The 22,130-nt window shown below is 52.9% G+C and overlaps 2 protein-coding genes across 7 annotated transcripts in view; one reads left to right on the top strand and one right to left on the bottom strand.

Annotated features, from left to right (window-relative positions):
• The window catches only part of TG (thyroglobulin), a 242,962-nt gene that overhangs the window by 51,209 nt on the left and 169,623 nt on the right, over positions 1-22,130 (bottom strand). The window lies entirely within an intron of this gene.
• Positions 1-22,130, top strand: part of SLA (Src like adaptor) — an 89,991-nt gene that overhangs the window by 43,118 nt on the left and 24,743 nt on the right. For 2 of the 6 annotated variants that reach the window (XM_019459805.2, XM_019459804.2), the window contains exon 2: positions 11,038-11,298. The gene's annotated coding sequence lies outside the window, so the exon portion shown is untranslated. Of the gene's footprint in view, positions 1-9,262; positions 9,282-11,037; positions 11,299-18,018; positions 18,186-20,976; positions 21,065-22,130 lie in introns of those variants that run through there. The other 4 variants (XM_053896103.1, XM_019459806.2, XM_019459807.2 and 1 more) reach the window with 4 other exon arrangements.

Raw genomic sequence — 22,130 nt, 5'->3', positions numbered from 1 at the left:
GCCCAGCTTCCTCTGCTTCTACCAATGTTAGTTCTGTGGATACGACCAGCACGACACCTGCACACCCGCCCTTCATTGCCCGGGACCACCTCGCACTACCCTGAAACCTTGGAAACAACTCCCAGTGTAGAAAAGCGGGCAAGGACATGGATTTAGAAACCAGAAAGACTTGCGTTCGAATCCCCGCTCTGCCACGTGGTGGCTTTGTCATTCCGGGCAAATCGATTCACCTCACCGAATTCGTTTCGCAAAGGTGGGATTTTGTCCACACCTCTTAGGTTTGTTGTGCGGGCCGGTGGGGTTGACATGCGCATGGCACCAAGGGCAGCTCCTTGCCCAGCACTGTATCCTTGTACCTGAGGTCAAGGTGGAAGGACAGAGGTTGAGGGAGGTGACCCCACAGGTGCCTGTGCTGGGAGAAAGCTGGCCCAGAATGGAAGCCTGGCCTCCTCAATTTTCCTGAGTCACTTGTTTTCCCTGCTGGGTTTGACTCCTGCAGCCAGCCATGATGTGTGAATTCCGCCCCAAGAAACAGGAGGGTCCGGAAGATTGTGCAACCTAGCAAAGACTTCTGGAAGTGAGAAAGTCACGTCCAGTGACTCTTTTCCTCCCAGTCCCCTCCGGACTGCCTCTCTCTCTCCATTTCACCCTTCCTTTACTTTCTTCTCCCTTCCCTTCCTTCAGCAAATGCCACTGGCCGGCTCCCGACCAGGACAAAGGGCTCAGGACACCTGCCCTAGAGACATGCACTGTGTGTGTGGTCTGAGGTTCTGGTGAACACCCGTGGCCTTGAGAGTACAGGAGGGGAAGTGGTTGACTCCTGGGCCCGAGGGGGTCAGGGCGGCCCCTCAGAGGACAGCACACAAAGGGCGTGACCTGGGCTGTCCGGATGGCATCAGTGGTGATTGAAGCAGAGAGTGGGAGAAGAGCAGAAAGGAGACAGGCCTGGTACTCGCCCCTCCCCGGAGGGGTCTTTGTCGGAAGGGGAACCTGGACGAAAAGCAAGACCAGGAGGCCAGGCACCGGCCTAGAAAGGCCTTCCCGTGTGCCATGTGCAAAGGGAGGAGTCAGGGAGCCCCCGGGGATTCAGCTAGAGGGTGCTGGAACCGGGTTCCAGGTTGGAATCCTTGAGCCGGCCACAGCGGTGGGGGGAATGGGCTGCAGGTTAAGCGGGCTGCCCGGGGCTCCCACCCAACATCCACACCGGAGAGGTCACGGTGGACACGCTCTTTGGGGTTCCTGAGGGGAAACTGTGTCTGCTTGACCAGCTGGACTGAGACCCTCGGTCCTGGCCTTTCCTGGTGTCTGTATCTTCAGGTCTGAGCCTCACACGCCAACCCTGCCCCGTGAGGCCTCCTGCGTTTGGATGGGCTCAGCCTTTTCCACTGTGGTGGCTATTTCTTTGCCTTGTATTAGCCCCAGCGGGGTGTGAGGTGTGAGCCCAGCCCCCACCCTGAACACAGGGTGGCCCTGACAGCCCCTGGGCCCTCAATTCAAGGAGACCTACTCCCCAAACCTTCCCAGGCAGGCACTCCCAGGGGACTCTGGCTAAGGTGTTGATGCACCTCTATGAGCTGAATAGGCAAAGCCTCTGAGTTCCTGCTCCTGCTGAGCTCCTGGAGTCCATTTCACATTATTTCCAACATCATCCCCTTCTGATGTGTCAGGTGGAAACAGATAGAAATTATTAGAGCTATAGGAAAACTGCACAGAACATGGGCATTGGGATTGGAGAAATCGTATCGAATCTTGCACTGACAACTTGGCAAGTGGCCTTACTCTCTGGGTCTTGGTTTCCCCATCTGTAAAATGGGCATATTGGGTCTCAAGGTGTAGCATCCAGAGCATGGGCCATGGGGTCCGCGAGTCCAAGCTCAAGTTCAGCAATCCTTCTTACTCACCGCTGTGTGTCTTTAGAAGAGTGATTTAAGTTCCCTGGGCCTCAGTTTCCTTCATGCAAAATGAGGGCAAGGAGAGGATTCGCCTCATTCGTTTGTTGGGGAGAATTCATGAAACAACATGTGAAGTGTTATATACGTTAGGTTTCTTATAAGTAGAAGCAATCACTGGGGCTCCCGGGTGGCTCAGTCGGTTAAGTGACCGACTCTTGGTTTCGGCCCGGGTCATGCTGTCGTGGTTTTGTGGGTTCGAGCCCCGCATCAGGCTCTGTGCTGGCCGCGCGGAGCCTGCTTGGGATTCTCTCTCTCCCCCTCTGTCTCTCCCCCTCCCCCACTCGCTCTCTCTCAAAATACATAAACTTAAGAAAAAAAAAAAAAGAAAGAATCATTAAGCTCATAATTGACATTTCAAAAGAGTTCTTCCAAAAATGAAGTGAGCTAAAGCCCTATCCAGAGTGTAGTTGTTATTTATAATGGTATTGCTACTCAAACTAAAGTGAAAACTAGGGAAATATTCTCCAGTCGAAAGAAGCCTTCCGGGGTTGAATTTCGCTTCGGCCAAGGATATTTTAAGCCACCGAGCTCGCCTGTCCCTCCCTGTCCTCCTCATCCAACGCACGCCGCTGCATGTAATTAGTCGTGGCTCAGCGGACAATGAAGTAGATGCCGGCTAACAATTTCACACGCGTCCAGGCGCCGATGAATGGATGACACCGCCGTAAATTACATCTCGGCCGGCTCCGAGCTTGCTCAGCTTTAGATGACGGCAGCAGGATCTTGTCGTGAGTACAAAAGCACGTCGCACAGAGGCGTTAAGGCGTCACAGGACGAGAGCGTTGGAGGGGACGCTAGGGGAAGCCATCATCATTCTGTCACGGATCTTAACCTCACCGGGGGGCTAGTAAGGCACATTCAGAGGCGGCTGGGCCAGTTTCGTCACTGTTATGTTTGAGGAGATGAAACTGCCAGGGCAGGGCAGTGAAGGGGCCTCACTCCGTTCGCGAGGGGAGGCTGATCGCAGAGGCCTTATCACTGAATGTCCGGCCAGCTATTTCGGCTGTTCCCCGGGGACGCAGACGGCTCGGATGCTGTGAGTCTATTATCAGGATAATTCCACGCCTGGCCCCCTTTGGACGGCAGATGCTGCCGGGAATCAGAGTGATTAAGGCCTTAAGGAAGTTGTAAGGGAGGGGAGGGGTTTTTTAAATTATTTTTTATGTTACACCTGCTCCCTCTGTCCTTCCCTCCGGTTTTCCCTCCCCTCTCCCCTTACTTCCTTCTAGTAATAGGTAAAGGTTGCTCTGGCTATGGAAGATGCTAGTACCAGGCGCTGATCACTGACAAGACAGGTGGCTCCCTGCCTTCATGGAACCTATAGTGTTTGAAAGTCAGACCAGCATGGAGATGGGAAAATGAGGGTGTTCTAGGAGAGACCCTTGAAAAACTTCTCTTCCTGGGGCCTGACTCCACCCAGCAGCAGCACGACCGACTCTTCCCTCTCATGGGAAGACTCCCATGGGCCTTTGTTCTTGAGCAGAGCTCACAAGGACCTCGGTGCCCCTCCCAGAAGCCGGACTGTATATTTACACGGGCAAAGATAACATGTGGCCTTTCAAAATTCCTTGTTAAGATCTCTCTTTGCTCAGAAACGATGCCTGTCTCCTTTATGTTTCTGTTAGAGTCCTGGTCTCCCGAAGGAAGTGCACAAGCCAGTCCGCTGGGGCACCAAAAGAAAATTCCAGAAAATATTATTTAACTAGTCTTACACTTCGCACATATTTTTCTGTTTATAACGTGTATATTAGCAGCGTCATCTGCATATATAATTCATGACTAAATGGGCATATATGGGGGTGCTTACTCAAAACTCTTACTGTCTGGGTGCACGACCGAAAGTTTGGAGATGATCATACTAGAAAACGGGAAGAGGCCCTTTTCTAAGTGGGCTGAGGACAAGCGAGTCCAGCTGGGACGTCGCCATAGACCCACAGTGTCTGCTCTGCTCCTAGGAACAATAACGATCGGCAAACTTCTTGCCTCTGGGATAGCTACCGGTCGAGGCTCAGCTACAGGCAAACAGTACCAAAGATGTTGTCATCCCTCTTCCCCACCAATGCCGAATGGCATGAGTCAGTCTGGGGCCCCGACCATTTGTATAATCAAAGAATCCCACTTCTGAGCAGAGGACAAGAGCAGGGGAGACGTGGCCTGGCCCCACCTTTTGCAGGGAGTGAAGGGAACACAGGCCCTTTGACCAGCCTCTGACTCAGTAAGATAAAAGGATCAAAGCGTTGGCTGGGGCCCCAACAGGAGACTCATCCCTGATTCTGGCAGATCCTAAAGTGAGGGGAAAGCCATTCTAGGTCAGTGGAACAACAGGAGTAAATTCAGAGGCAAAACCCGGCAGAGCCTGTCCAGGCGACTAGAGAAAGAGGCAGGTAGCTGGGAAGGCAAGTTGGGGCAGGACCAGATGAGGAGTCCACACAATGCTCCTTAAGGATGATGGCGGGGGGGCGGGGGGGGGGCTATGGAAGGCTGGGGCAAAACAGGACTGAGACCGAGCTGATCTGAGGAGAAGCCATTTGTCAGCCTGTCCCAGCTGCAAGGAGGTCACAGGAGGCAGTATGACAGATGAGCGAAAGATACGGAAGTCGCTTCCAACTCCAAAAAAGATGTAACTGAAGTCATCTCATAGTGAAAAAAAAAAGAGAGAGAGAGAGAAGGCACAAAATGAACATCCCGGCTGTACCACCAAATGTCTAGTTTTGATGGACAACTCTCATGTTCAAGGTTTAGCTGAAAGTCACCTCTCTGTCCAGCCTTTGGCTTGCCTGCAAACCCCAGCCATTCCCGCTGGGTTCCCTCATCTCTGTTATCGCCATCACGCTGCCCTGGCATCGTGGTTTATTCCCAGCTCCTATTTGACTCACGCTGAGCTACTAGATGGCAGGGCATATGTCACCGTCACCCTTGTCCCCCTAGAGCTTAGCCTCATGGCTGACCCGAGGTTAACATTCATTTAATATATTACTCATTTAAATAAGCGAGTGACCAAGTTAGATCTAGGAAATAAAAGGGTTTGCACATCGGTGCACCTAGAGGAACTTTGTAAAGAAGGCCAAGCTGCAAAGACTGAACTTCCTGAGCTCTGAGCAATGCGTTGGCCTCTTTATCAACCCTCCACAGAGCTGGGAAGTGGTGCCGTCTCCCCCGAGGCGGGACTGGAGGGCTAGGTTGAGCAATGACCAAAGAGAACAACTTTAGTGAATCAACACGTTTGTGCAACTCGTCCCAGCAGAGAAGCACGGTGAGAACAAAGCTTTCACTTTTCTCTTTCCTAAGAAGGCTGTCAAGTCAAGAGGCCTCTCTGGGAAACACACAGACTCCGAGGCCACACAGGCCTCACTCCATCTGTAGAATTCAGCCCATCGAGATGGACCACTTCTCCAGCTTTGGAGATGGTTCCAGAAATAAAAGCAACTGCCATCTCTGGAGAAACAATAGGGTCTGATCTCTCCCAGATGATGTCCATGGTTGGCTTACCGTCTTCCCCGGAGGTGAAGACTCAATATTCACAATTAGGTGCTTTTGTTCAGAAGGCAGGTGCATAGCCTTATTTATTCATTTAATGAGAGGTAATTATGGGTCATCGCTTTGGGGGCGGGCCAAGGTCACGTGTTACACATGCACCTGCCTTCCCAAGCATAGGCTCCACTTTAAGGGAAAGGGAGACATTCGTATGTGTGCCTCGTGCCGTGCTAGGTAGTCTGTACACATTTTCCTGCGGACCCTGAGACCTAGAAAGGCAGTGGGATTAGTAATACCTGTGCGTGGGCACACGGCTCTCAAATATCTTGAACCCCCTTCTCTTGCTCGTGACTCCCATATTCACGTGTCCCTATTCCCATGAGCAGGTACAACTCCAAGGGGTATTCTGAGGAGGGAGCAATTACCTTTGGTTGGGGCCGGGGGGGGGGTCTGGAAATATGTATGAACAAGGTGAGCTCTGGGATGGGTCTTGCAGGGGCGGGGGGGGGGGGGGCGTCCCACACAGGTTGGGGAAGGGCAGTGGTGAAGTACATGGTGAAGAGGCGGGAGGCCTGTCTGAAGCGTAGAGGGAAATGTCAGGTTCTTACAGTGGAGGGGGCGTGGAGGCCTTGAATGGTGATGCTGCCGTGGGAGGGAGGGTAGAGAACAAACGGCGAGGAGCACTGAGTGCCAGGAAAAGGGATGAAGTTGGTCCTGTGGGAAGCAGGAATCTTCAGCAGGTGCTTGAGGAGGACACGGGGCTGGAACAGTGTGAGGGAAGCCGGGGGCCGGGGGAGGGGGGCGGGAAGCCCCTCTGCAAGGCCAACAGAATAGTGACAGTGAGCTCACCTCCATAGCCTGTCGAGCTGGACCTGGGTGGTGTCCCTCATCAGCTGGGGGCTGTAGGGCAAGTAAATTAAACCCTAGGAACCTTGGTCTCTTCTGGCAAAGTCTGGACATACAGACCACTCAGGAAGAATAAACAAGGGCCATAAACAAGATCCGAGTCTTTTTCCCACCAACCCCCCCATGTTAATTCCCTTTCTCTTCTTCCTGCTCCTTGAACGTCGCACACACTCTCTGCCCGGTGCTTCCCCCAACTGTCCTTCCTCCTGATCTTCATGTTGGTGTCATTCTGGGCTCATTTCAAAGTTCTCTTCCAAGGTGCGAGTTCCCCTTACTGTCCCCTTTCCCTTGGGTGATTTCTATGCCATCAACTGTTCACATCTCTAACTCAGCTCCTAGAGCAGTGCCTAACACACAGAAGGTGCTCGACAAATATTTGCTGAATGACTGACTGACTGAGTTGCTTATCCAGCTACAGAAGGGGCATAAACTTGGTTCTCAGAGAACTTCTAGTTTGCATGGGATCTTGAAGTTCATCTGGTTTCACCCTTTTAAATACGAGAATCCCTTCTACGGTTTCATGGCGTCCAGCACAACGCCTTCCATTGGGAATATGCTCGTGTAACTTCCCTACGAAGTGGGCCAGCCTACACTTGACCGTCTCCACTGAGAGGGAGCTTATGAGTTCCTGAGGTCTCCTTTCTCATCTTCTAGCCTTTCCAACACTAATGGGGAAAGAAGGGAACACAGTTTTGAGTGGAACCAGGAAACTGATCATGCTGGACGAAGCTGTCAACCGTGGGGCTTTCCCATCGCGCTCTGGCCACGGCCACGCGTTGCTCAGCCGGCTTAACTTTCTAGAACCTAGAGGTCCTCTGCAATCTGAAGGGCCTGCCAGCCCTCCCCAAGTGGGGAACGTTAACACCTGGCTCCGGACAATGTTAAGAGGGTAAAGCTAGTTGTTAACATGTAGAACGCTGCATTTCAGTGAGGCGGTGACTGCAGCCCCACACTTCACTGAGCAATCCTCAACCCATGAGGACATCTTGCTGATCTGCCTGGGGCCATTGGCCTGCGGCCTAATAGCTAATTAACTGGCAAACCCCTCCAGGAGTCAGGTGCTTTCTACACAGATGGACCTGAGTGTCTCTCTGAGCCCTAACGTGTGGCCTCCTGTCATACTGTCACTTGGCTGGGGCTGACCCTATACTTATACTTGAGGTCCTGGGTGGAGGCATCTCCTGCCCAGTGTTTTTATGTCTGCTTCTCGTGCTGACTCGGAACATCAGTGACCTTGAACACCAAACCAGGCTGCTGGGGTAGAATCCCATCTGGTCCTGCCACGCCTGGCTACCAGGTTCCCGCATGGAACCTGGAGCCCAGGCCTCTCCTGGCTCCCTCCCTGTCGGCATCTTTCTTTTGCCCCCACGGGGTTTTGACGGTGTGTCTGCTTCTTCCGCTAGCTCCTGAATTCCTTGAGTGCAGGGAGGGGTGGAGCCTCACTCACGCTGCGCCCGAGGCTCCCCTCCCTGTCTGTGGTCCCACTGCGGGTTTTACGCATAAGGACCTTGCAACGCAAGAAGTTGGCTGCACTCGGCAATTCCCCAAGTATCCGGTACGCACCCCGTGTGGTGCTGGGCCGGGAGAAACGGGGATGAGGGTGTTGGCGGTGAGCTCCCTGAAGGGACAGCCTTGCCGAACCTGCCACACGACATTGGTGCCTGTCTTGTAACCCCCCGCCCTGCCTGCTCCCTCTACCAAACCAGCCCCTCTGTACGGATGCGGCCCACGCATCGCGCACCTCTGCGGGGCGCCTCCGGGGACCCCGGACCGGGACACACGCCTGCTCTGCCTCTCAGGTCACCTGTATTATGGCGGAGAAGGAGGGCAGGTAGAAGCCACCCCACAGGGGGTCCTGTGGCATTCCACCGTTCCGCCACGCGTGGCAGGGATCGTGGGTGGCCGGCCGCAGGACTGGGTCTATGTGAACCGACCGCTGACCGCTGGGCAGCGCTTGTGATCCATGAGAGGACGGCACGCAGGTTGACTTCCTGAACGCTCCCAGTACCTCCGTGGGATAGCTGTGATCCGGTGGTGTCTGTTCCCTAGGGCACCGCCTGACGATGCCTGGCACATTTTGGCAGGGTCAGTGCTGCCAGCATCAGGTAAGTGGAGGCCAGGATGCTGCTCGACATCCTACAGTACCCAGGGAAGCCCCCTGCCCTCTGCTAACACACCCGGCAAAGAACAGGTCCGGCCGGAACGTCCGTAGTGCCAAGACGGAGAACCCTCTGGGAAGGTGGAAACAGGAGCCTCAAGTCGGGGTCGCTAGCCCAGATCACACATGGGTGCACGGCTGCCCTGGTTTCACCCCTGCTCTCGCTGACGCCAGCCCCGGGCTCTCCCTCCTCCACACCTGCTGCGTGAGCCACAGTTTGGCTTCCATGCAGCACAGTGGCAGTTTTAGGGACATGTTCTCAAACCGCCTTTGTTTCCTGGCAGTTACCGCAGGAGGGAAAGGGAGATAACAAACCACCAAAGCTGGGGGAAGTGAGGGGCACACCCTCCCTGCCCCTGTCACCCAGTTACCCACTGGGAACAGGCAGAGCCGATACTGTGACCCTGGCCACAATCCAGGGGCTCCAAATTCTGAGCCTCTCCTCCTGCAGGGGCTCCTCCCGTCCATGGTCTGTGTGCTTTCATGGAGACCCCTCTGTGGTCCGCTGTCTGTCTGTCGCCTGCCTCTGCCATCAGGCTTGGAGCTTCCCCGAACCCTCCGGAGTCTGTCCAAGCCAGTGGCTCCTCGTGCCGCTCATGGCCGGCCTTGCCCCGGGCTGGCTCTGTCTCCTCCTGTGGGTCTCAGCTAATGGCGGACCACGGACACTGACCACCTGTGGGAAGTGACGCGCCCCGGCCCCTCTGTCACACCGGCCGCCCCATTTTCTCGGCAGTCCCCACCACTGATGGTTGCTGTATTCGGGTCTTTGTCACATGGCTCCCCCAGAGAAGGTAAACTCCGCGAGGGTTCTGTCGGGTTTTGCACCTGCCTGAATTCCAGAGCCTGGAACAGGCCCGGTAAAATTTTATTGAATAAACGACTGCAGGAGGGAATGCACTCAGTGTCTCCTTCACATGCTTGGTAATTTTTTTTTAAGTTGCCACAAAGCTCATGCCTTCTGACAATTGGTCCAAGCCTCTTCTCCTCTGTGTGAAGCTGGTTGGGGGGGGGGGGCAATCTCCACTTTGGCATGTTTCTGTCTGCCTGTGCTTCCCGTTCTCAATCTTTCTCACCATTTCCTTTGTGCCTTCCTGGGGTTCCCTGTGGACAGTGGGTATTTTCACAAGTTGCCTAAGGAAGCAACTATCTAGCGCGGAGTTCCTTTTTCATTTAGAAACGGCCCTGATGTTCTGGAGAGCTCTGACAACTACACAGTGCGAGGTTTCTAAATGAGGGCTGGGTTGGGGCGGCTCATCACCAGCCCTGGACACTGGCCCCTGGCTCTGCTTGGGGACCAGCCGTGTGATTGTGGGAAAGTCACTGGACACTCAGCTCTGGAGTCTCTGTGAAGCGTGGTGGGGGGGTCGGCTGGGGCTCTCAGAGGGTCGCCCCAATACAGTCATCTGGTGTTCCCAGCTCCAGTAGGGAAGTCCTGCCACTAAGTCCTTAGCCCCCATGTGACTGAGTTTTCCCACTTAAGACTCACATACTATGAATAGGGAGCTATATATCATCATCATCATCATCATCATCATCATCATCATCATTATTATTTGAATTTTAACCCATCAGAAAGTTGAAATAGGCACATATGCCCATCACCTGGATCCAGCAAACGTTAACATTTTTCCACGTTTGCTTTCAGCCTCTCTCGTTTTCTTCTTTCTTTATATTTATCTGCTTTTGTATTTTCTTTTTCTTTTTCTTTTAGCGAACCACTTGAAAGTTGCAGACATTATGACACTTGACCTCCAAAAGCAGCAGGGAGTATCTCCCGAGAACCAGCACGTTTTTCTCACATAACCACATCACTATCAAACGCAAGGAAATGAACACTGACACAATATTATCTACAATGCAGTGTCTATGTGAATACCCTCCCTCCCCCGCCACCTCCGTCCCAAGAATGTTCTTTCGAGGTCTTTTCCCTCGATCCAGGACCCAGCCAAGCATCACATACTGTGCTCAGTCACCATGTTTTCTTAGTCAATTTTAATCTAGAACGTGGTGGAGGGGGGCGCGGGGTGGGGGGGGGGGCGGCGCGGAGCGGATGGGGGGTGGGAAGCTAACTACATTGCATTGCCTTTCTCACTGCTTCTGGTCATGGCACAGCAAAGGGGCTGCGTGTCTTGCCCCGAAGGCTGATGGGTAGCTACTTTCTGGAGTAGGCATTGGTGGCTACTATTTCAAAAGTCTGCCAATTAAACAGAAGCTCTGGTCCAGGGCCCATTTGCAGGGACAGAAAAGAAGCAGCAATCACTGGGAAGCTGGGAAACCAGGAAAGGAGAAGCTGCAGGCCTGAGCCCCAGCCTCCTCGGACCCAGTGGGCTCCAGGGATGTGTGAGAACAGCCTCTCAGCCTCCTCTGCCTTTTAATTAGAGAAAAAGGTGCCAGCCTCGGAAAGCCTGAGCACAGCCCAGGCCCTAGAATCAAGCTGCATATGTTCCCAAGTGCTTTGTAATGATGGTGATGGTGATGTTGATGATGATGATGATAATAATAATAATAATAATAATAATAATGCCACTGTCTTCCCTATCCTTACAGAGAGAAGCCTGCTCAGAGAGGTTACTGAAAACAGGAACCTGACCTTCTGCAAGTCCCACGCCTTCCTCATTTCTAGCAGAGGAAGTGTGTGGCTGCTTTAGCAACCACTGTTCTTGATAGCTTGGACTTCTCTACACCCGCGGAGGCCTGGCCACCTGCTCGCTCTGCGGGAGCAGCGGCAGCTGATGGAGAGGCGGTGACGGTGCTCCTGGCAGTCGCTCCGTAGCTGCTCCCAGGGGAGACCATGCCCAGCTTCTGAAGGTATCTTAGGGGACAGGGCAGGGGCTGGGCGGGGAGAAACCTCAGACTCCTCAGACGCACAACTGGTGGGGCACTGACCTTCTGGAGACACAAGAGTGCTCTGCGGGAACACGGAGAGTGAGGCTGACACCTAACACAGTGCCCGGCACCTGGCAGCCGTTTGGTGGGCATGTGATATAGAATTACAGACGGCAAGAGGGGCTGGGGATCTTGGGCCGGGGACACTCCTGCCGGAGGGCATTTTCTGGCGAAGGGCCAGCAGCCCGGCACATAGCAGGCTTCTTACTAAGGGCAACTGATGTTTGCCATCAGTCTTCGAGCTGTATGACCTTGAACCTCTCCAGGCCTTCGTTTTCTCCGCTGTAAAGTGGGAATAATGGTACCCAATACAACAGGTATCGGGCATGTTAAATGAGCTAACATATGCAAAGTGCCCAGGCCAGTTTGAGACACAGAGTAGGTTTTCAATAAATGCAAACGACGTGGAGTCATGACATGCAAAGATGATGGGGCCCAGGTAGGCTGACTGCTCACCAAGGTGCTTCTAAGGGCTTGGGTGCGTGGATCTTTGGGAAGATGCCAATGATAACCAATAACAATCAGAGTAGGTGGCGTGTGTATGGGGACAGGGGGAAGATTAAGGAAAAACAATTATGTGAGGTATATAACATCTAAAAACACAGAATGTTAGAATTAGATTTTGGAGCACTAGAATTCCCTGAGGAAAGCGGCACATTCCGTATTCTTTTAGGCGCCAACACATCCAGAGAGCCTAATGCCAGATGACCTGGGCTTTGGCCTCAGATCGTACATCGGGACCATGCGTGTGGGGGCGAAGGAATGGTGTCCACCGTACTGAGTGGCCGGGGAGGGGCACTGCATGAAAAGCTATTTTCCTACGGTCCTCAGAACAATCCCGCAAGATTATGATTATGACTTGCTTTTGACAAATGAGACAAGGCTCAGAGAGGTTGAGTAATTCGTATAAGTCACACAGCTGGCAAGAGGCTGTAAGGGCTCCAAGGGCTGAGGTGGGGAAGAAGAGGGTCTCAGCTACAGCAGGTGTATGAAGGACCAAACTGTGTATTATGGCAGTATTCTTTGCTTTAAGAGTAACGCAGGTTATGGCGCTTTCAAACCTGGGCAGCTAAGCCCTCATCAAAGTGCTGGCAAAATCCCTTGCAAGTGACTTTCTCTAGTTAGGAGAATGCTATTCAAGCGTGCTTAAGGTGTTCTGGAAGTATAACGAGAGCAACATTAAAAACCTACTTAAAATAGACTAGAAATCTATTTAGACTTCTGTGCTTTAAACAGATCTAGCCTCAGGGCAGGAAAGGGTTCCATGGAAGACCGCTCACTGAATCAGCCATACCTGCGTCAACATTCCGGGTCAGCCGCCCATGAGCTGTGTGACTCCGAACCAGTCACTGTGCCTCTCTGAGTCTTATTTTCCGCCTCATAAAAAGAAGCCCTGCATGTTTGTAAGAAGTCTAAATTATAGGCCCTCTAAAGAAGATGCTAAGTACTAAGTAGGAGCAGCCGAGCAGGATGCTCCTTGATTTCTCTGAATGCTGATTTCTGCATCTTCCTCCAGGTGATTAACTGAAACAGACACGGGTAGGTTTAGAATTGCAGCAAACTGAAATCATTTCTCTAAAACAGAAAGGAAAAAAAACAAAAAAACACCAACTTCACCACTCTTGAGTTTTGAGAGCTGGCAGTGTATTTCCGAGGGGAGGGCGTCTTTTTTAAAGACTTAGGAAGCATCCACTGCGGTGAACCCTAATCAGTTTCCTGCATTAATAGATGCTGCTGGTTTTTTAAGTTTTCATTTGACATTCAGGAAGAACTTATTTCCCCCGGCTCCGAGAGAGGCTAAGAGCTGAAAATTCTCATTAAGGCTTTCCGGCAAGTCAGGCAAGACCAGCGGGCTGGGGGTGGGCCCTGGGTGTACCTCTAGCCATCCGTCCAGCCCTCCCTCCCCTTAATAAATATGCATCAAGGCCACACCATGTGACCGACTTCCTCCCCTCTCACCTCCCCAGGCGTCCGAAGAAGTACTGGGTCCAACCACTTCCTCCCATCTGAGAACCGCCAAGGGAGGGGGCTTATTTCATTATGGTAACTGAGCTACAGACAGAAACTTGTCAAACAGCTTTGCAAAGTCATACTTTTCCTCCCTGGCGCCCTCCAGGCAGCAGGGTCCATGGCTGGAGGGCTTGGGGTGCGGCAGGGGGGGAGGCGGAGAGACCCAGAGAGCCTTAGAAGAAAGTGGGAAAAGTACAGCCCCTCCCACCTGTACCTTGCCAGGCACTTTACAGACAATACTTTGGGTCACTCACCCAAATGGAGCAAGCACTTACTATGTGCCAGGCACCTGGTAGGTAAAGGTTTTTTTCATCGAGGAATATACTAGACGTGGGTCGTGCTCTCAGGAAGTTCACAGCCTGAGGCCGGGGTGCCTAACACACACTTAAAGAAACAAATAGGGAATGGTGTGTGTGCCGTGAAGGGAACAGAACCCAGGACAAAGAGTGCGGGTAGACCGGTGGTTCAGTTGAAGGCTCACGTTACCTGGGCGGTGGCCGTGCCTGTTCCCAATGTACGGACCTGCCAGCGTCCCCACTCCTCCCCCGGCCTCCAGCCAAGGCCTCCGAGTCTCGGGGACAATCGCTTAGGACTTAACACCCTCTGAATGCAAACTCCAAGCACCCAGAGCATCAGGACCCAATTCTTGGTGTCGGCTCTATCAACACACCTCTGGGTCCACCTACAGAATACCTATTACATACGTGCCTCCCGACCTCCTGACAAAAAAAGGATGCATTCAGCTTTATACGACCCTCCGTCCATTCCCTCATGCCTCCGAGCACACAGCTAAGAGCCCTGCTCGGGAGCCAGATGCCTGGATTCAAATCCTACCTCCCCCCCTTACAAACGGACCTCTGACAGGTTCTAGAAATGCTCAGGCTTCAGTTTCCCTAGTTCTACGAAGCACGGTGTGACGGTGATGCGTCCTACGTAGACCGGTCATGGGGGTCCGGTGGGTACGTGTAAAAGCCTTCCTCGGCACACGGGAGGCTCCGGATTTTCTCCGGTTGCCATACACTCAGCCCATGGGGAGACGGCACGGATCTGTGAGGAACACGGAACCCTCCCTCTGGTCTACCTGCTATTTACAGGGGAGCAAGCCGATACCCGAAGAAGGAAAGTGGTTCACCCCCCGTCTCCGAGAGGTTAGCGGGCCCGTTGTGGGTTCCAAAGCCATAACGTACGGGAAGCACACATGAGGAAAAACTAGGGAGGAGAAATGGGTTAATGCTCCCTCTGCCCGTGCTGGAGTCACCCCACCCGTCCAAACGAGTCTAACGCAAAGTCGCCAAGTTCCCCTCAGTACCTCAGGGCTCGGAGCAGAGGGGCAGAGGTGTGAGGGAAGGGCCCGACAGCCGGCTCTTCCAGGAGTAGCAGTGGCTTCGCAATGGTCGAAGCAAGGGGCCTTGAAGGACACAGGCAGGGGACATGCCGACTCCCAGACCTGTGTGCCTTCTCTGGTCTCCCGGCAATCCTAGCTCTTAGGGTGCTTGTTAGCTGATTTAAATGTGTATAGTGCTGGGACGAGGGTGGTGGAAGGAATCAGGGTTGGTAGTAAAAAGAATCAGGGTTTGGGGCGCCTGGGTGGCTCAGTCGGTTAAGCATCCGACTTCGGCTCAGGTCATGATCTCGCGGTCCGTGGGTTCGAGCCCCGCGTCGGGCTCTGTGCTGACATCTCGGATCCTGGAACCTGCTTCGGATTCTGTGTCTCCCTCTCTCTCTGCCCCTTCCCCCGCTCACATTCTGTCTCTCTCTCTCAAAAATAAGTAAACATTGGGAGAAAAAAAAAAAGAATCAGGGTTTGAAAGCTGGCCCGGCCACTGAATGAGCTGTGTGCCCCTGAGCACCTTACTCAACCTCTCTGAGACTCTGTTTCCTCATCTGTACGACGTATGGTGGGCTCTTTGGGGTATCAGATGAGTCACTGTACTTCAAACACTGGATTCAGACCCTCCATGTAGTGGGTGGTCATCATCGAGATCAGTGTCTCTTCTTTGAAAGCAACGGAGATGTCTTTGGGTAGCTGTTCCGGATACGGGTGATTGTTGGGAGAAAGTCGATTCCTTCCACCGGTGCCTGGAACCAGTGCATCCTGGCTTGTGAGGGCCCACTGTGCGCACCTCTTCCTAACTCCGCGTCTGGGGAGGTCACCTCGCAAGCCAGAAATCAGCCATGGTGGGAATATTTACACCCCAGAGGTGAGCAACCCTTACAGATTAGAATCGTCCTCCCTCTGCCCATCACTGATTGTTAAACATTTACTACCACACCACTAATATTCTCTCTCTCTCTCTCTCTCTCTCTCTCTCTCTTTCTCTCTCTCTCTCTCCTGGGCACACTGTCCCTCTACTCTCCACCTATTCTGTTCTGTTATATGGAGTAGCTTCTGTGTTCCAGCCACAGGTGAAATCAGATCTGGCCACTGTCTTTACAGCACTTAGGGTCATTGTTGAACAATCACACAAGTAACTGTTACAATTATAATCCACTTAAAGGGCAATGCAGGATTCCTGAGGAGGTTTTAAAAAAAACAAAACAAAAAAAAAGAGTAGCTCAGTGTTTCTCATCCCTAGAAGCACATGCAAATATCCTGGGGTTTCTGGAGAAAGACCAGTGCCCACGCCCCACTAGAGGAAACGTCTGAGAACCCCCGAGGGTAGGACCCCCGCATCTGTGTTGTGACGAGTGATCCACAGCGAGGGGCGAAGGCCCTGGAGCAGGTGGCTCAGCATATGCAAACGATGTCGTTAGCAAAATACCAATTTCCAGCTTGTTCGATAAGTTTATGAGCCACCCTGTTGATCGGTGTGTGTGAATAAAAAGCAAAACGAAGTCCTGCTGTGCAATGTGGTGTAGTAAGAGGGTCGCCAGCTTCACCTCCCTGGGCCCCCGTGTCCAGGCGACCTTTAGCATCTGTACACGAGTCTGCAGCCACCCCCCTTCTTTCTACGGAAACGTGCATTTCCCAAGTATCTGTATTTGGAAGGAAAAGAAAAAGCCTATCCATATTTACTGTTTCTCCGTTCTGCGTAATTGTGTACCTGCGTCATCTGATACCAAAATAATTATCTTTACGACAGACTTTTTTCAGTGTTTATGATGTCAGTGTTTATGATGTCAGCTAACGGGTTTTATATATTCATAACGGTCCCATATACTGGCGGCCTCTGTGTATAAAAAGCTGATGGAGAAAAGAAACAAATGGTGGGGAGACTTTCTTCTTTTTATTCGATGCAATGCTAAAGCCACGTGGGGATTGACTCTTTGCCTATCTCTCCATACCGGACCCCACATCACACGGACCACACTCCCTTGCCCGTGAAGCATTTTACTGTTGGCAGAGGCGAGCCACACAGACCCCAGGATGTGTGCCGCCCGTGATACCTCCTCTCTCGAATTCTTACTTGTGAAAACCCAGCAAGGCAGATGTGGCTGTTAGGTCCGTTGTTAAAATAAAAACGAGCAATGGAAAGAGGCTTAGTGATGTAATACGGGTGAGGCGGAAATCTGCTTCAGCACCAACTGGCCCCAAATCTGGCTTCTTCCCATGACATCCTAAAATGTTATCCTAGTCTTAGGGTGGAGCTGAGGCTCTCTGTTGGCCTGAGAATACATGAGATCCCTTTCTGGGCACACAAGTCCAGAAGGAGCCGGAACACAGGCTCAGGGACACGTGGGTCAGGCAGAATGGTGGACAGAGTGCTGGACAGGGAGTTCTGGTCCCTGTCCAAACTTCCTAGGTGACTTTGAGCAAGTTGCTTGACCTCTCTGAGCCTTTTCTTTGTGATATGAGGGCACTGAACTGCCACTTTTCAATTGGTGCTTTACGATATCCTGAGATTCGGTTGTCCCATCAAGAGACTGGAGGGGTAAGAGTGCTGAACCCTGAGTCCCCAACCAGCAGCTTGCTTTTATCTATTTTACATATTAAGCTTCTGGGGAAGCTCTTTTTTTTTAAGTTTATTTATTTTGAGACACACAGAGAGAGAGAGAGAGAGAGAGCAGGGAAGGGGCAGAGAGAGAATTCCAATCCACGCTGACAGCACAGAGCGTGACAAGGGGCTCTATCCCACAAACTGTGAAAACATGACCTGTGACAAAATCAAGAATCAGATGCCCAACCGACTGAGCCACCCAGGCGCCCCTGGGGAAACTCTTAAAATGGGATTCAACCAACAGGCTTGGAGTATCCTAGATGAGAGGATCCCGAGGTCTCCTCCAAGTGGCCTTTTAAAGGCTCTGGTTTTGAGTTAGGCAGGAGGAGGAAGAGGGAGCACTCGAGCACCTTTCTGAGCTGGCTGCCTGTCCTGGCCAGTGTCCCAGGAGCCAAGGCCATACCACAGCCCTCCTCCGCCATGCAAGAAAGGAGAACGAGGTGGGGTTGGGGGATAGGGAGGACAGGCTGTGGCTGCACCTGCCCTGAGAGGAGAGCAGGGAACAATGTGGGTCACAGCACAGATGCACCTGTCGAGTGAGGTCAGGATGTGGTGGGGGTGCCCCCGGAAATCCTGCGAGATCCTTGGCAGGGAAACCAACCAATGCTAAGCCCCTGTTCCAGCTCTCGTTCCTGGTGCACAGCATCAGACCACAGGCAGCACCAAGCAAGCCCCAAGTCAACCGGGCGGACGGTTGGACACAGTGGACGGACAATTGAGGCAACAGGGCCATGAGCCATTGTCTGTCCCAACGCTTTCCCCACGGTATTTGAGAACGCTGAGGCCAAGGAGGAGAAGAGACCCGCTCGAGCTTGCAGTGAGTTAGCTGGCCACCCAATACCACCAAGGGATCTAGCTTTGGTAAGTCTTTAGCTGTTTGATTTACCAAACGTATCTCTGCTTTAGATATGATCTGTAATTTGACCCTCAAAACAACCCTGCAGGGCATATATTTGTCTCCCAAAGTTATAGATTTAAAACTCAAGGCTCAGAGAAGTGCGGGAACTTGGCAAAGGACACACAGCCAGTAGGTTGGGAGCAGGAATCTGAACTCAGGGTTGCCTGCCTTGAAAACCCTTTCAGAGATTCCTTATTGTTTCCCAGCTCCGCTTCTGATTATAAAAGCAATCCACGTCCGTAGGGGAAACACCTGGAGTTTTTAGAAAGGTGTAAATAAGAAATCGATAACATTTACCTGAGAAAATCACCACCCAGAGAGAGCCCTTGGAAGCGTCTTGGAAATCATCTCCTTTAATATTTTTGTACACGTATTTGCAAATGTGTGTGAATTTTTTGCAACACCGGGCTAGTATAAGCACAGCTGGTTTTTCTTGTTTCTCGGTCCCCCCTCCCTTTAACAGCATTTAACAGTTCTCTAAAATAATACTGTGAAAGGGTGGAAAACACTCCACATGACTCACTCTGGCTCTTTTGACCACACAGGCCACCTAAGGGTGGTACTGAGACCTGAGCACACCTTAACTGCCTCTCTCTCCTGGATGATTCGCCCCTGCCCGATCCCCAGACACGGGCTCCCAAACATTGCCTCCTGACGTCCCAGAGACCCTTCTGGACCTCCCTGTCCCTTGTATTAAAGTTTCCCCCAGAAGTTTACGGTCCCAGAAGTTTACTCTGATGGCTTTCAAAAATCACTTTTCTGAGAACCAGAGGGCAGGAAAGCAAGACAGCGTTTCACGGAGGGTGAGAGCACAGCTTTTGGGATCTGGCGGACCTGGTTTGAAGCCCAGGCTTCCCTCTTACGAGTCGTATAGCCTTGGACAAGTGAATTTATCTCACTCTGGAGCAACCTGGGACATGGTGGCTAGAAAATGCGGAGCAAAATCTGATCTGCCACGGTGGCGGTGGTGGCTCTGGTTACCTCTGCTGTCGTCGGGGTCAGGGTACAGCGGATGGTGATGTTCCCCACCGGTGGCATCACGCTTCCACGCCTTAGAAGCTGGTCATGCGAGTGGGTTTACGCTGTCACGCTTTGTGGGGGGATTTTCCAAGGTCAAAGGGCAGGCTGCATCCCTAAGTAGATTTTTATACTAACTAAACCTTGTCGATAAGGTTTTCCAGCTGTTTCTGGTTTTATAACAGAGTCCGGCCCCAACTTCCTTTGGCTGGGGCTCCTCAACTCTCTGCCCCCAGCGCCCAAGGTGGGGGGCGGGGCGGGGAGGGGTTCAGGCTATGGTCCTTTCCAACAGTGAGGCCCGGGCAATGGAAGCGCAAAGTGGATAAAGTACAGAGAACTGTCCTGGGATGCCATCCGGGAATGGAAGGTTCTGAGAAGTCTGACTGCTGTATTTATAAGATAATGCAGAACGCACAATGAAAGGATCCCTGATCTGGTCCAACAGCAACCTAGCCAGAGAAGGGTAGCTGGCGAGTGCCTCCCACACGACTGAGGGCAACTCCCTGCAGCCGTGTGACCTCTCCGTGCCGTGTGTCCGCACTGCCCAGAGGTCCTTGGGGATCTTTCTTCCTCCCCGCGCAGCAAGGCAGCGGCACGGCCGCTGGGAAAGGCCGTCGGTGCCGAAGTCAGGAGAGGTAGGTGTGCGTCCTGCATCCGGGCCCTGCATGCGTCTAGCTCCCGGAGTGTGGACAGGTGAGCTCACCAGCTGACCTCCACCCCGAGAGGGTGGAAGAGGAAGTCTCCCCATGGCCCCCCAGCCCCCAGCCCCAGGGATGCTGGGAGATTAAATGCAGTGTGTCTGCTAACTGCCCACCAGAAGGCAGAGCACAGAACAGCCTTCCCTTGACCCTGAAGAATATAAAGACAGGGTGAGGATTCTGTAATGGAGCTTGATAAGAGAAGTGATGACGGTTCTTTTATTAATAGTTCTTAAAAAGTCACGGAGTCTTGACTCCTAGAATTAAAAGAGGCTAAGTGCGGGGCGCCTGGGTGGCTCAGTGGGTTAAGTGTCTGACTCTTGATTTTGGCTCAGGTCATGATCTCGAAGTTCATGGGACCGAGCTCCACCTTGGGCTCTGCCCTGATAGCTCAGAGCCTGCTTGGGATTCTCTCCCTCCTTTTCTCTCGGCCTCTTCCCTCCCCGCCCCCCCCCCCCCACACACACACTCTCTCTCTCTCTCCAAATAAATTTAAAAAAATAAACTTTAAAAAGGGGGGCTACGTGGTTTGTCTTTGGAGACCATCTTTTTCACTCATCTCGCTTTCCAGAGGAGTCAACTGAGGCCCAAGTTCTCACAAAGAAAACAGCTTTGCTCCAAAGACTAGGGGGAAGGTAAGAGGCAAATGCCAGCTCTGATCCCTGACATCCCAGAGAAAAGGGAGAAAGAAACCAAACGTTCAGAGCGAATTTTAATTAACTCATTTCTCTTTTGCCCTTTCTTTGTTGTTCCTGGAAGCAATTATGTGCCTCATACCCTCTCTCCCACCTCCAGCCCCTGCATAAAACTGTCACAGATTAAATCAGATTGCTCAGCCATTTCATTAGGGAGACTCTGGCTTTCGGTCTCTGGGGGCATTTTTACTCTGCTCAAATAAAAGCCTCTCTCAGATAAGTTAACTCCTTCCTAGAGACTACAGGAAGCCCACAAGAAGACCACTAAGGGCTGTTGAGACCTTCTGGGGTTTTCTGAACGGCGCGGGATATAGTGGGCTGGTGCACACGTGCACCTGCAAAGACGGAAGAGACCAGAGCTGGAGGAGCAGGGCGGAGGGAGTGTGTCAGACCTCTGGGACCTACCCGACCTTTCTCGTGTCACCACCCTGGGTATGTTTCTTTTCTTGGACGGACCTCAGTTTTCCCACCTGAGAAATGCGAGTTTCAAGTCTTTCTTTTTCCTGTCCTGGATCCCAAGAACCCCCTCCCCCCTGCCCCAAATTGCCAACGAATGCTTGAGAATTACAAAGTTGTCGGGAGGGAGTGAAGTCAGAGTTCACTTTGCTAGATGACAAGGTCTTTTCCCCACGACCCTTCTGGAATTGTGGTGTGAAGGAAGGAGACAGGGGGACATGGGGGCCGGGGGCTGCCGCCAGAAAGGGGTTCCAAGGGAGAAGGTGGGGCAGGGGGGAGGGCGCTGGGATGTCCAGTGGGCTGGAAATGGCACCCCAAGTGGGGTGGGGGAAGGGGAAAGGTACGACCCCTGGCGTTTAACTAGTGCTGGATGCCAAGTGTCCAGCTGTGGGGAACAGAACGCCACTGCTAGGGGGTCTGGTGACAGCACGCACTGCGACGTGGGGACACATGGGAGAGACAGGGGCGAGGCTAGCCTACACGGGTCAGAGTCGACCTCTCCCCAGCCCGTCCTGAGAGCCTTCTCCAGGCCTCGGCCATGACAGCCAGGGAAGCTGGGGGCCTGAGGTGGCTGATGGGCTCCAGGACAGCGCTCGGAGCAGGACAGAGGTGGCGGGGGCTCTGTGGGACGTCTTTGCACGGCACACGGGAGCGGGGTTTCGTGCAGGACAGGCCTCTCCTCCGAGCCGCAGGCTGCTTGCTTCGCTCCTTCCCTGGACATGTCTAAGGCGGGGCCTCAGAGGCGGCCCGAGTTCCCCGCCAGGTGGGTGGGATCCCAGGGGCCTGCCTTTCTCGGGGTGCTGACTCAGGGCCAGCACCGAGCTGCAGGGAACGAGGCTCCCAGCCGCTCCGCTGCCGTGGTTTTTCGAGCACTTTTGAGGAGCACGTTTTCTTGAGTGCCTTCACTAGGCTTTAGGAGCTGGGGACTTAGGCAACTGGTCCCTGCCTCCTGGAGCCAGGGGATGCTGTCCACACCTGCCTGGCTTGCGGGAAGGGCCCTGCCAGGGTCCAAGGCGTCCCTTTGGCTGTGTGGGAGTGGCAA

This window comes from Panthera pardus, unplaced genomic scaffold (assembly GCF_024362965.1).
Source record: "Panthera pardus isolate Hobbes unplaced genomic scaffold, ASM2436296v1 HiC_scaffold_7, whole genome shotgun sequence".
Lineage (NCBI taxonomy): Eukaryota > Metazoa > Chordata > Mammalia > Carnivora > Felidae > Panthera > Panthera pardus.
Note: the sequence above shows the minus strand (reverse complement) of the source record. Positions and strands in the feature narration are given on the sequence as shown.